The sequence below is a fragment of the Phaenicophaeus curvirostris genome, chromosome 1 (assembly GCF_032191515.1).
Source record: "Phaenicophaeus curvirostris isolate KB17595 chromosome 1, BPBGC_Pcur_1.0, whole genome shotgun sequence".
In the NCBI taxonomy this organism is placed as follows: domain Eukaryota; kingdom Metazoa; phylum Chordata; class Aves; order Cuculiformes; family Cuculidae; genus Phaenicophaeus; species Phaenicophaeus curvirostris.
In genome coordinates, this window is record NC_091392.1 from 63,385,909 (window position 1) to 63,398,212 (window position 12,304).

The window sequence follows — 12,304 nt, forward strand, 5'->3', positions numbered from 1 at the left end:
GTCATTCATTTTATTGCATAAAGAAATCACACGTTCATATGAAGTCTGATTGTCTTTCAAGTACAGTGAATTACATTTAATTTTTACTGACATTGTTTTCTAGTAATATTTATCTGTGTGCTTACCTGCTAGTAATAATTGGATTTAAATATTTACATTGAATTCTAATTTAATTTGGATTTTTAAGTTATATTATGCAGACAAATACAGGCTGCATACTCAAATAAAATGATACCAAGCATAGCATTCACAAATCTAATTGAAAACCTGTAAGTCATGTTTTAAAAGTGCATGCTGTATGAATGACTGCGTAAATGCATTATGAAATTAAATTCTTTAGAAGTGTTTATTTTTATCTCCTACCTCAGGAATAGCACATGTGGCTAAGGAAGCTTGCAGGAGTCTTTCCTGTTTACCAATGAACATGAACTTCTGTTTTGCTTCAGCTGGAGACCCTGTTACAGCAAGATGTGAGGTTGCACTGAAAAAAACTAGCACATTTTTCCCTTTCAAGCATATCACTTGTTCACCCAAAAGCCTTCTGCACCACTCAGTCAGTTCCTTTCCTTTACCCTTCATGACTGATATTTAGGTGACTGGACTGACCCTCACTTCTCTCCCCAGGGGCAGAACTTACAGGATCCAGGATCAGCCTGGGGAAGTAAGTCTGATCTGTTACATTTCACTGTCTTCACAGGTTCTCTTTTTGCTTAAGGAAGAAAAGCATATGTGATGACTCTCCTCATAACACGCTATTCTCTCCTCAGTTCAGGTCATTTCCATTTGAAAAAAAAGCCGATGCTTAGCTCTTTTCCTATCTTCTCTAACTCTCCACCTGCACGAAGAAAAAGAATGTAACATGAAATCTGCACTTTCCTCTAAATGTCCACAGTCCTGATGTACAGAAGTTGTAGAAGATAGTGTGGGTGGTTGATCTACCTTCCTTTGCTGTGTAATCAAGACCATGTCCTGTCCCAGTTCAAGTTGCTACACTCAATGAATCTATTCCACACAAAAATGGAGCTGTGCCAGCAGAGCACAGAATTGTTGCTTCTCACCATTATTTTCATCTGCGACGTTGACTGTCTGCCTTGCTTATCAGTATCTGTTCTTATTAAACACTTGCAACCTAACTAGAATGATGGGGAGCTAGCAAAATAGGGGACAGGAAAGGGAAGAAAATGAAATACAGTCAATTCTAGTGAAATTCATTCACTTTTGATCCTGTAAGTGTTCCACAGCTGGTGTTGTTTCATTTTGTCCATACAACTTCACGTATTCAACACTACAGACTGGCAGATATTTCAAAAGAAATGGTTTGTCCAAACAAGTTGAATTAAGAAAATGAATTTGCCTTTAAAATTGATTGTACAGGGTGAGATGCTAAAGGGTAAGACTGTAGTATTTCATATCTTCAAAACCTCCCAGAGTTACAGCTGATTGTCTGCTGAGTGATGACTCTTGCCAAGTGTTGACTTCAGTCCTATACTCAGGAGAATTCCACTAAAAATATTTTTCTATGTTGAATTCAGGCTGCCTGCTGTGTTCAGTATTGGATTAGTCACCAGAATATGTTATTCTTCTTTTGGTCCACTGGCAAAAGGCTTGATGATGTCAATATTAATCAAAATGTCTTAGGGCATTAGAGGATCACAGACACATTTCCTTCATCTGTTTACCTAGAAAATAAAAGAACTCCATGAGTTTTATTACCCATCTTCAGTATCAATGCTTGGTGACAGCAGCAAGACAAATTGCTGTGAGTATTTAGTGTCAAATTGTATTATACAGATTTAGTAAACCAGTGAAACTGTTTCCCCTTCTTATTTTGGAGCATATACTCATATTGGAAGCATTTTGCTTCATATATAACAATGCCTTCCAGTGGAAAAAAAAATAACATGCATAAAGATATACCTTCTCTCTATTTATAAAGGTATATTTTCTCCTGGAAGAGGAGTGTTCTTGTTCCCTGTATTCAAAGAAGTGTTTCTGAATATGTGAGTGTATTCATTAAAATCCACAGTCTTAACTGCTACTGAAACAATCCCATTGCCCTATGCGGTGAGTAAGGCCAAGCTGACATTGTCCAGTTCTTTCTGAGGAGCACTGGTACACTGATGTACAGCACTGGCTGCTGTACTCTATCTCTAAAGGATTTTCAAAGGGTTTAATCATTGTCTATTAAGATTACTAAAGCCTTTGTTTTAATCTTGGTATAGGGCTTTTGTCTGTGCAAGGCACAGATTAAAACAAAGACCTGGTCCTTTAAGACTGGCAGTTGCTAAACAACTTAAGTTTCTTAGAAATCTCACAATATTTGTTCGGAAGGGTTTTTTTGGTTTTGTTTCCTGAAACCTCAGTCTTTGCCTCCTCAAGAAGATGCCAGATTTTAGGCTTTTGTTAAAACAAATGTCATTCAAACGTTAAAGCAAATGTTCAGGAAGGTTATTCTGCCCCTGTACTTAGCACTGGTGAGACCACACATGAAATACTGTGTGTAGATCTGGGGCTCTTGCTACCAGAAGGATGTTGAGGCTCTGGAGCGAGTCCAGAGAAGAGCAACAAAGCTGGTGAAGGGGCTGGAGAACAGGCCTTATGAGGAGCGGCTGAGGGAGCTGGGGTTGTTTAGCCTGGTGAAGAGGAGGCTGAGTGGAGACCTCATTGCTCCCTACAACTACCTGAAAGGTGCTGGCCTCTTCTCCCAAGTGACAGGGGACAGGACAAGGGGGAATGGCCTCAAGTTCTGCCAGGGGAGGTTCAGACTGGATATCAGAAAAAATTTTTTCACAGAAAGGGTCATTGGGCACTGGAACAAGCTGGCCAGGGATGTGGTTGAGTCAACATCCCTGGAGGTATTTGAAAGACAGGTAGATGAGGTGCTCGGGGACATGGTTTAGTGGCAGATAGGAATGGTTGGATGTGATGATCCAAGAGGTCTTTTCTAACCTGTTGATTCTGTGGTTCTATGATTCATCATTATTATTGTACCCTAAATTTGAAAGTGCAACCAAAGTGTACCTGGAAGACTGCAGATTCAGATACACGTAATTGTTGACCATCACTATCCACAAATACACACACACCATGCCTTTTGAAATATTCCTGTAAATTTACATCCCTGTGGACTAGGGATACAGCATTTACACTCCTGAGAACTCTGTAGCTTCCTTCACTTTTAATACGTCAACTAAAGCCAAGGTTTTGTGGTTGGATTACTGGAGACTTCATGTACAAGAGTTTGCAAGATAGCTTCTTCTTTATAAAAGGCAAAATTAAGCTTCTTGAGCTGTAGAGATAGTGAGCAGAGCCAAGGTCATCTTTGTCATTCCCTGTCCTACCCATCAGCATAGACAAATAGTTCCTGTTCTGCTCATCCCTGAGAGTCTGAAACTATTTCTCATAGTAGTAGCCTCCAAAATCCCCCAGTACCCTTCTGGCTTCTTCAGCTGTGTCAACTTAATATTCTGTAACCTGCTGAGCACTCATCTCACAAATATAAAGGTAGCATTTTCCTGGTCTGTCACAGAAAAGGGAAAATTTGCTGCATCTTCTCTAGTAACCAAACCTCAGAACACTACAAATATGAGGTTGACTGTCTCCTACATTTTCTTATGCACTATAGTCACTTGAACAGGCATGTGTAGATGAAGGTAATTCATGTCCTGCTCTTATTAGGATGAAGAAATCACTGCTTTATTTTCTAAGAATATTTGTGTAAAATTAAATCACTGCCATAACTAGTGGCTGGATTTTCCACTACTTCTCCCCACATTCTGATAACATTGAACACTACATGTTGATTTCTAAATGTGCAAAACTTACATCACATATTTTTTTAGTTTAAAAGAATATGTTGTTGTTTAAAAGTTTGTCTACTTTGGCAAATCTGACAGCTGAACAAACTCTAACAAACTCCTTTTTTCTGTCTCATTTAACATAACAGCAAACTGCTTGGTCCTAATAAATAAACATTTTCTTCATTCTACACACACGTGCTTAGAACAATCTGTTTGTTTCCATCAAAATGATTTTGAAACTTTCTGTACAGTAAAACTCAAAAGACTGGACATGAAATTGTAGACATGACTTTTGCAGACACTATCTTTCTTCTACCTATCTACTTGTCTCTCTCTCAGTGATTCCCAGCATTAGGCGTTACAGTACTGGAGAGGGAATACCTTGTTCTTAGTTGGCTCATATCTTACTCTCAGCAGCCACTGGTTGCCACCATCAATAATGCCCATTATCTACTTGTCTCAAAGGGTCTTGATGCCTTCACAGCTTTCACAGATATAACATATTGTGAATAACAGATTGTCAATGGTTAGTTTGTTCCTCTATTCTTATTACTAAACTACTCCTTGATCCTAAAGGGCTAACTAAACCTTGTCTACTTATGCTGACATTGATGTCAACTAGGCTTAATTAATGCTAACTGCTATACTCAGCCATTCAAAGCATTTTTGATACTTTTTCTTACTGCTTTTCTTCTTGCACTTTTTTTCCTATTCACCATTTTTTTCACTCTGAAAGTATCTTGCAAGAAGATTGAATTAAAGCTTAGCTTAAAAATAAGCTCCTGTGGACAACATAAAATATGGAACTAGTTGCCACCTCATATAGTTGGTGATGCCTCCACCAACTCACTGTGACGAGTTTCACCTGCAAAGTCACATCAAAACCTTTATAAGAGGATGTAAAGTAGATTACAAATTTTATTTGTAGTTATCATTTCAGATTATCGTATCAGACTATCATTTCAAGCAACTCAGCCACAGGGGAAAAAAAACCAGAACCCCCCCCATCTCAATAAAACCCAGTAAAGCTAACAACCTTAAACTAACACAATTTAATACCAGCCATCAGTTACTTATAATTTGGTACTTTGGCACCAGAAATACAAATAATTATTTGAGATTTGCCTGTGTATTACTTGAAAAGGTTAAAAAATAATTCCATAGGCTCCAAAAAAAAATTGAGAAACAAAAAACTCCTACAGCTCACTTCACTCCTGCATTTCAGTTTGTATAGACATTTGTATATGTACACAACACCCATCCATCTCTGAGTGTAGTGGGAAGACTTTGTGTCATCTCCAAGAAGATGGTCCAGAGAGGGTTGGGGACACAGAATTGATGCAGTCACATTCGATATGGACAGACCTCGATGACAGCACTCAGGTCAATTACTTCAGAAGAGGAGCCCTCGTCTTTCCATCATGTCATGCTCTTCCAGGAGAGACCCTGGACACAAGGACTATGTACAACTGAGCAGATCCTGTTATTCAGAGCTAATCATAGTCTTACTTCTGTACACATCAGCAGTCACAAGCTGAATAATTCAGTTCACAGTGGTTACCTGGGCTAGGAAATGGAATATAACTGTACTCCAGATGCAGGATCAATTCTTGAATGAACAATGAGAACATTTGCAGTAGTGAGAATTTGGAAGCATGTGCTACTCCCACTGCCAATTTATAAAGCACAGTCTGTAGCAGAGAGACAAAAAAGAATCAAAATAAAAAGAGCAAGAAGAGAGAAGTTCTTGAGAAATGAAAAAGAATGCAATCCTTTCTGAAGATTGTTTTTCCCCTGGAAAGGATTAAATTTCCCCTGTTTTTCCCCTGGAAAGGATTAAATTTCCCCTGTGGTTCCTACTTTCACATAAACTGTAATTCCCCCCACAAGTCCTCAGTTCTGTATCTGTGTTTCTTTGCAAGAGGTACTACCATTTGTCCTGGCAAGTACTAGGTAATGATGCAGAGTGATACCCAACAGATGAGTAGTCCAAGAACACTGTATCTAAGACTAGTCTGATTAGGTCAATAATATCAAAATGAGGCATCTGACAAACAGCTAAATTGATTTGATGCCTTTTGAAAGACTTAGGAAAAGTAAATATATCCTCATTGAATGCCTTCTGCAGGCATCCTTATATATCCAGAGTTTCTTCATGTAATCAATAACAAATGCAGGTAATATGCTGCTTTAGCCATTTTCTACAAGTAGCCATGTAGCCTTTGGATATATGCCTCTAGTAGCAATCTTAGTAATAACAGTTGGTGTTTGATAATGTGCCTAAAGACGGGCTTTTTTTCTCAGCTGAAAAAAAACTGTCTCTGTATTCTTGGATGTAGAAGTGTTTGACAGATCTTCTCTATCACCTTGTCTGTAGTAAGCTATCTAAGATTAGCATCTTGTTGATAGTAATGCACATTTAACAGCCATGGGCCAACATCAAGGCCTCTATACCAACAGTGCTATGTTAGCAATGAGCTTTGTATCCTCAACTCATGAGTGTGCTAGCTAGTTGAGACCTTACTTTTACAGAGACTCATCTAGTGTGTGTTGATGGATAATTTAATTCTGAACTTACTGTCACATCTGAGCTGACACCTAATTCATGCCGTGTATCAGATCTGCCATTCATATTGTGTTAGCTGACCGTGTACTATCTTTGAGTACACAGAGTCACATAGTCTTTTTGAAGACTCTGTAAATTACTCTCGCTGGAAATTCTGTGGAATGCAGTAGTTGGAAAGAACTGGACCCCAGGCAAGAATTTCCTTTTGACCTTTATTGTGTTCTGGTTTTTTTACCCTACCAGACAAAAATAATGAGTTTGTCCTGTATCTCAGCTGTCCAATGTTAGTGAGGGTCTAACTTGCCTCTTGGCTGCTACTGAGGTTTGGGACCTAAGTGTGATTCCTTGCAGCAATTTGCTTACCTTGGTGTTGCTCCTCACTGGGTATTGTATTATACCTGTGTTTTCATGATTAACTGATTCAGATGAATAGTTTCTTAATGCATCTGAGGAACATGGAGTCCTAGCATGAGATGGTTTTGTTTATAACATTACTACAAAGCATGGACTCAGATACATTAACCCCACTCTTTGCTGCATCCAGAGAGGGTTAATGCACTATCTAGGAGATCTGTGATCACCTGCTATCCTTGACCAATTTTTTGCTAAAAATATACACAAGAAAATGTGAAGCAAGCATGCAAAATTTATTTCAATGGATCTAATCCTATTTTCAAAAGGAAGGGGGAAACATAATTTTGCATTTTAATTTATTTACCTGTATTTATATGGTCTTTCTCCTCAAATAAATAGCATCAAACAACAATCCATGTAATGTACTTCAGTCCCGTACTGCAGCTATTTGCAGTGACTAATTTCTTGTTGCCCATCACCTAAGCTGTTACAATGCCAGATATGCTAATTACTTCCTTGAATGTGCAGTACAAAATGTGCTTGGCTTGAAACCATTCTTTAGATGAGTAAAGCATGTGGTTTCATTCCTGGCAGTTTAATTGCACAACTGTCAGCTGGATCACAGCAAACATCTTCTCCTTCCTCATCTTTCATGTCATAGTCTGTCTTCTTGCAGTGTGCTTGCAATTGCTAAGTAGAGGCTGAAAAAAAAATGAAGTATTTAAAGAACATTTATTACTTACAAATGTGGTCTACTAAATATATGTATAAATATAGGTGAGTAACATAGTCTTTGGGAAAAGGAAAGAAATGTGAAGCCATTGAAAATAAGCCCGATTTCCATGAGTGTTGTTGGCATGTCCATCCAATGAAGTTGTACAAAGGCTGTTGACATGAAAAAGTGACATTTACAGTGACCGAGGTAGTGTTTGATTTGTCTACATAAGCATGAGATACGTCACACCCACCTGGGTAAAGTCCTTCCATGGCATTAAAGAACTACTTCACAAGTGGGTAGGGATGGAGTACAACCAAATGACTGGAAGTCCAAGTGTCACCAAGAAACATCACAGAAGCTAAACCAGGAAGGTGGATCATGGAAGGGAAAGGGCAAATGTCAAAGAGTGGAGAAAACCTCTAGCAATGGGGCCTCTACCACATACCTGAGGAGGTCGTTTCAGTGAAAGATTGTTCTTACACTAAAAAATTTTCTTTCTTATTGTTGTGGTTTAACCTTTGCCAGCAGCTAAGCACCATATAGCTGCTCTGTCACTCTTCCCCAGTGGGATGGGGGAGAGAGTCGAAATGCTAAAACTGAGAAAACTCATGGACTGAGATAAAGACAGTTTAATAGGAAAAGCAAAAGCCACACATGCAAGCAAAGCAAAACAAGGAATTCATTCATTATTTTCCATTGGCAGGCAGATGTTCAGCCCTCTCCAGGAAAGCCAGGCTCCATCGTACTTAGCAGTTACTGGAAAAGACAAACACCATCACTTTGAAAGCTCCCTTCTTCCTTCTTCCTCCCCTAGTTTTGAATGCTGAGTATGATATTATAAGGCATGAACTACCCCTTTGGTCAGTTGCGACCAGCTGTACCAGCTGTGTACATTCCCAATTACTTGTGTCCCCTGAGCCTACTTGTTGGTGGGGTGATAGAACAAGCAGAAAATGTCTTTACTCTGTGTAAGAACTTCTCAGCAATAACTCAAACGCCCCTGAATTATCAACGGTAATTTCAGCACAAATTTAAAATATAGCACCATACTATGAAGAAAGTTAACTCTATACCAGCCAAAACCAGCATGCTTATATTGAGATGAAGCCTCTCTCAGTGTAACTTGTACCATTGCGCCTTGCCCGCTACTTCTGGCTCCTTGTGAAAAAAAGAGAACCTCCATACCCTTCGTAGCCACACTTTAAGTATTAGAATACTGTGATAAGTATTAAGTTGCTCTTAACACTGTTCTTTTGGAGAATTTGTTATATGTACCATACCTTCATGCAATTGAAAAAGTACCAGCCTTTCAATCTCACCAGAAGTTTCCTGAGCGTCCCAGTAAAATTTAAGAACAGTTACAGAATAGTTTATTATTACTCAATAGCAAGACAAAAATCACCCGAACCTTCAAACCATGTATTATGCAGATAGTTAATGTTTCATGTGCATGAAAAACTTTAAAATTATGTTGTTACAATGTTTCATCAGCTGGTAGAACTGATACCTGCAATTCCTTAAACTTTTTTGTCAAAACAAGTCAAGATCATTCTGTAGCATTTGTTTGGTCATGTTACTATGAAGATAAAATTCTAGTCTCCTCATGATACCAAAACAGAGATCTCAGCCTTGGATATCTGACATAGAAAAACGCAGACTGAAGTTAGACCCCTGATTTTAATTGTAATTAAATCAAAGGTCTCGGGAAGGGATTGTAAAAATCATATATCATTATAAAGACAGCCCCTTCATGCCTGCAAAAACATCTTGGAATAACAATAATGTAAAAAAAGCAGCAAGAAATAGAGAGAAGAAAAGACTGTGACTTGCCAATGAGCCTTTAAACCCATCATCTGGGAGATATAACCATAAGTAGATCATGCAGTTGTATTCCAGCTGACTACAGGAGGTGAGAAACGCTGCAATTTTTCTGCAGTAACCTCTGAAAAACAATACATTCCCTTCAGCCAAACCCACCACAGCCAAACCAGCTATTTAAAAAATGTGCCAGCACTTTAAATATCTTGGTTTTCTTTAAAGGAGAGTGAGAGATTGCTAGAAGAGGTAATATGTTTTTATAGGCCAGCAGATGGACATGAGGTTGTTGTCACGTGTTTGTGACTTTTTTCTTTTTCTATGACTTAGAGCCTTAATGGCTTATATTCTATATTTTTTCTGCAATCAGAAATGTTTGGGGCTTGTTTTTTTTAATAAAACAGATTCTTATGTATTTTCTCTTATGTACTTTACAGACAGCTAGAATAACACTGTCTTTCACATAGTTCACTGAAACAGAGAAAATAGAAATACAATTAGTATCACTGAATACATATGCAAAATAGAACCTCCAGTGTTTCCCGTTAATAATACATCTATACCTATAAACTGATGTGCGTTGTGAAAGGACCTAGATAGATTTTTCACAACAATCGGAAATAAAATACAACAATATGAAGTTTTCTATGTTTTTTTAAAAGGTATTTTCAGTGGTATTCCACAGTTCAAGGGTTGCTTTCCCGGCACTTTTTTTTTGTGTACGTTGTCTAACATCCATTACACTGAAATACAAAAGCAGTGGATTTGAATTCAAGGTTTTTCATCTGAGATCTACCTTTCCAGTCCAAGGATCTCTACATCCTTTGTTTATCTGTATGAAAAGGACAAAGTGACCACATCCTTGCTGGACAAAAGCCTATCCTTCCCTAGTGCATTTGCTACCTCCAACACACATATACATACAAAGTCATCACCATCTGACAGGCTCTGTACTTTGGATCATTGCAAATCCATCCATAATTTTACTGAAAGGTTTATAGATACCTTCTGAAGTGTTTCTGCCTTTGAAGTCTGTGTGTCTTTCTCATATGCTGCATGCTGATAGATTGATAGTGCACATCTTGCCTTAGGCAGTTCTTGCATTGCTTTAGGCTAGCCAACAGCTTAACTGTACACAAGCAGTTCTCTCAACTGACAACCTGACAAATTCCACAAAAGCAAAGGAACTACATAATGCCATGTGTTGGAGGGGTGGAGGGAAACCGAGTGGGAAACTGGCTTTTTTTCACTGTTCTCCCTTTGAAGTAGCCATCCCCTGTAAATCACAGAAGCAGTGGCCAGTGAGGCTGGCATAACCATACAATTCAAAAGACCTTTCAGATGCACATCAAAGCTAGTTAGATGAAGCCTGCACCCAACACAGAAGCCTCACATTTCAAACACTTCCAGTGTCACTCAGAATCTTTCTTTTAGTATAAAAAGATCTAAAAATTTTAAAAAGCCTCATAAAAGAAGGTTATTGGATATGTTTCTTATTCACTTGTACTAAATTAAACTTTAGATATTTTGAGTCTCTCTCATAGTCCCAGATTTCAGAGGTAAAATGCTGGGTTAATACAGAGAAAAAAAAATGTCAAAGGCTAGAATCAAGGAATAAAGAGAGAAAAGGTATCACAATGTGGTTGCCCTGATGCATTTTGTATAGTAAATTAACATGAATCTATCAGAATAAGAGAAGATTTTTTTTTCTGCTTCTGCCCTTGTTAAGTTGTGCTAGGAAAATGCAGAGTGTGGGCCTCGTGAATTCAACATTTGAGGTGTGACTCATTAGAAGAACTTCACGTTTGGCAGTATTGTTTGTTACAGTATAATCCTGGGAAACTTCCCATTGTACACTTTCAAAAGGATGATTGTCAGATGTAGAAAAACAAAGAATAAGTTTCAGCTGACAATTGTTCACACAGCCAAAAATTAGGCTTGGCCGTAATCCAAGGGAAGAGCTAAGAAGAAATGAGCTTGCATTAATATAATTTCTTTCAAGGTTCTGCAGAAGAATTATCTATGTAGAACTGATTTTTTTCTGTTTACATGTAGGTCCATGTCTCAAAAAAACACAGGCACCGCATCAGTGAGTCTGTGGTCAACTAGGCCAAAACTGCTGAGAGTTTGGAGCACTGTGTTGCCGGATGCATCCAAGTGCTGCTCAAGCCTAAAATTCTAGGAGTCAATTCTTTTCATCTGCATTTGCTCCACAGTAATGTTAAAGCAGTCAGAAGCCCTGGAAATGACGAAGCATGTTTTTCTCATGTGTTTTTATCTTTGGCCACTTCTTGAGCCCCTTTCTCCTTGAAAAGTATTCCATGTGGAAGACAGAGAGTGACTGGCAAACAGCTATAAATGTCATATCTCAGATAAGCTCCTCTCTTATTCAGGCAGTTCTCTGTTCAACAATAAAAGGGCATTCTGCTACATCTGAATGGTACAAAGAGCAAGTATTAGTAGTGAGATCCTGTCTATCTTCCCCATCTCCACTGGAAACACTTACCTTAACACGGTGAAACTGTGCTGGATGTTCCTTGACCCTTCTCCAAGTGGAAGAGGTGTTTGATTTTTGCCTAGTATTTTTTCTATCCTTATAAATAAGAGGTCTACCTATACTTGCAACTCTTTTGTGTATCATGAAAACATGTGGAAGAAGTGCCTGTATCAGAATAACCTAATTCTTTCATTGGAAAAAATCATTTGTTCTTCTCCTCAGCAACTGTCTCCCTGCAGGACCTCAGGGAACTGTGTCACAAGACAAACCTCTCCACTCATGGAACTATGACACAGGACAAAGTTCATCAGTAATCTGAGCAGTTCAACAAAGAAAAGGAATAACTTACCAAAACAAATTGTTAACAGCAATGAGGAGAGGTGTTTATGAACACAGGCTTATCATTGAGAGTGGATCACCTTCAAGAACACCCTTCCTAAGATCATGATTTGATGTCAGCATTGTTCTACATGTAGCATGTCTAAGTTACTTCCATTTCTCCTCTTCTCTGGAGAAAAATTCTAGTAATAAAGTCCTCAGTAAAATTTTGAGTT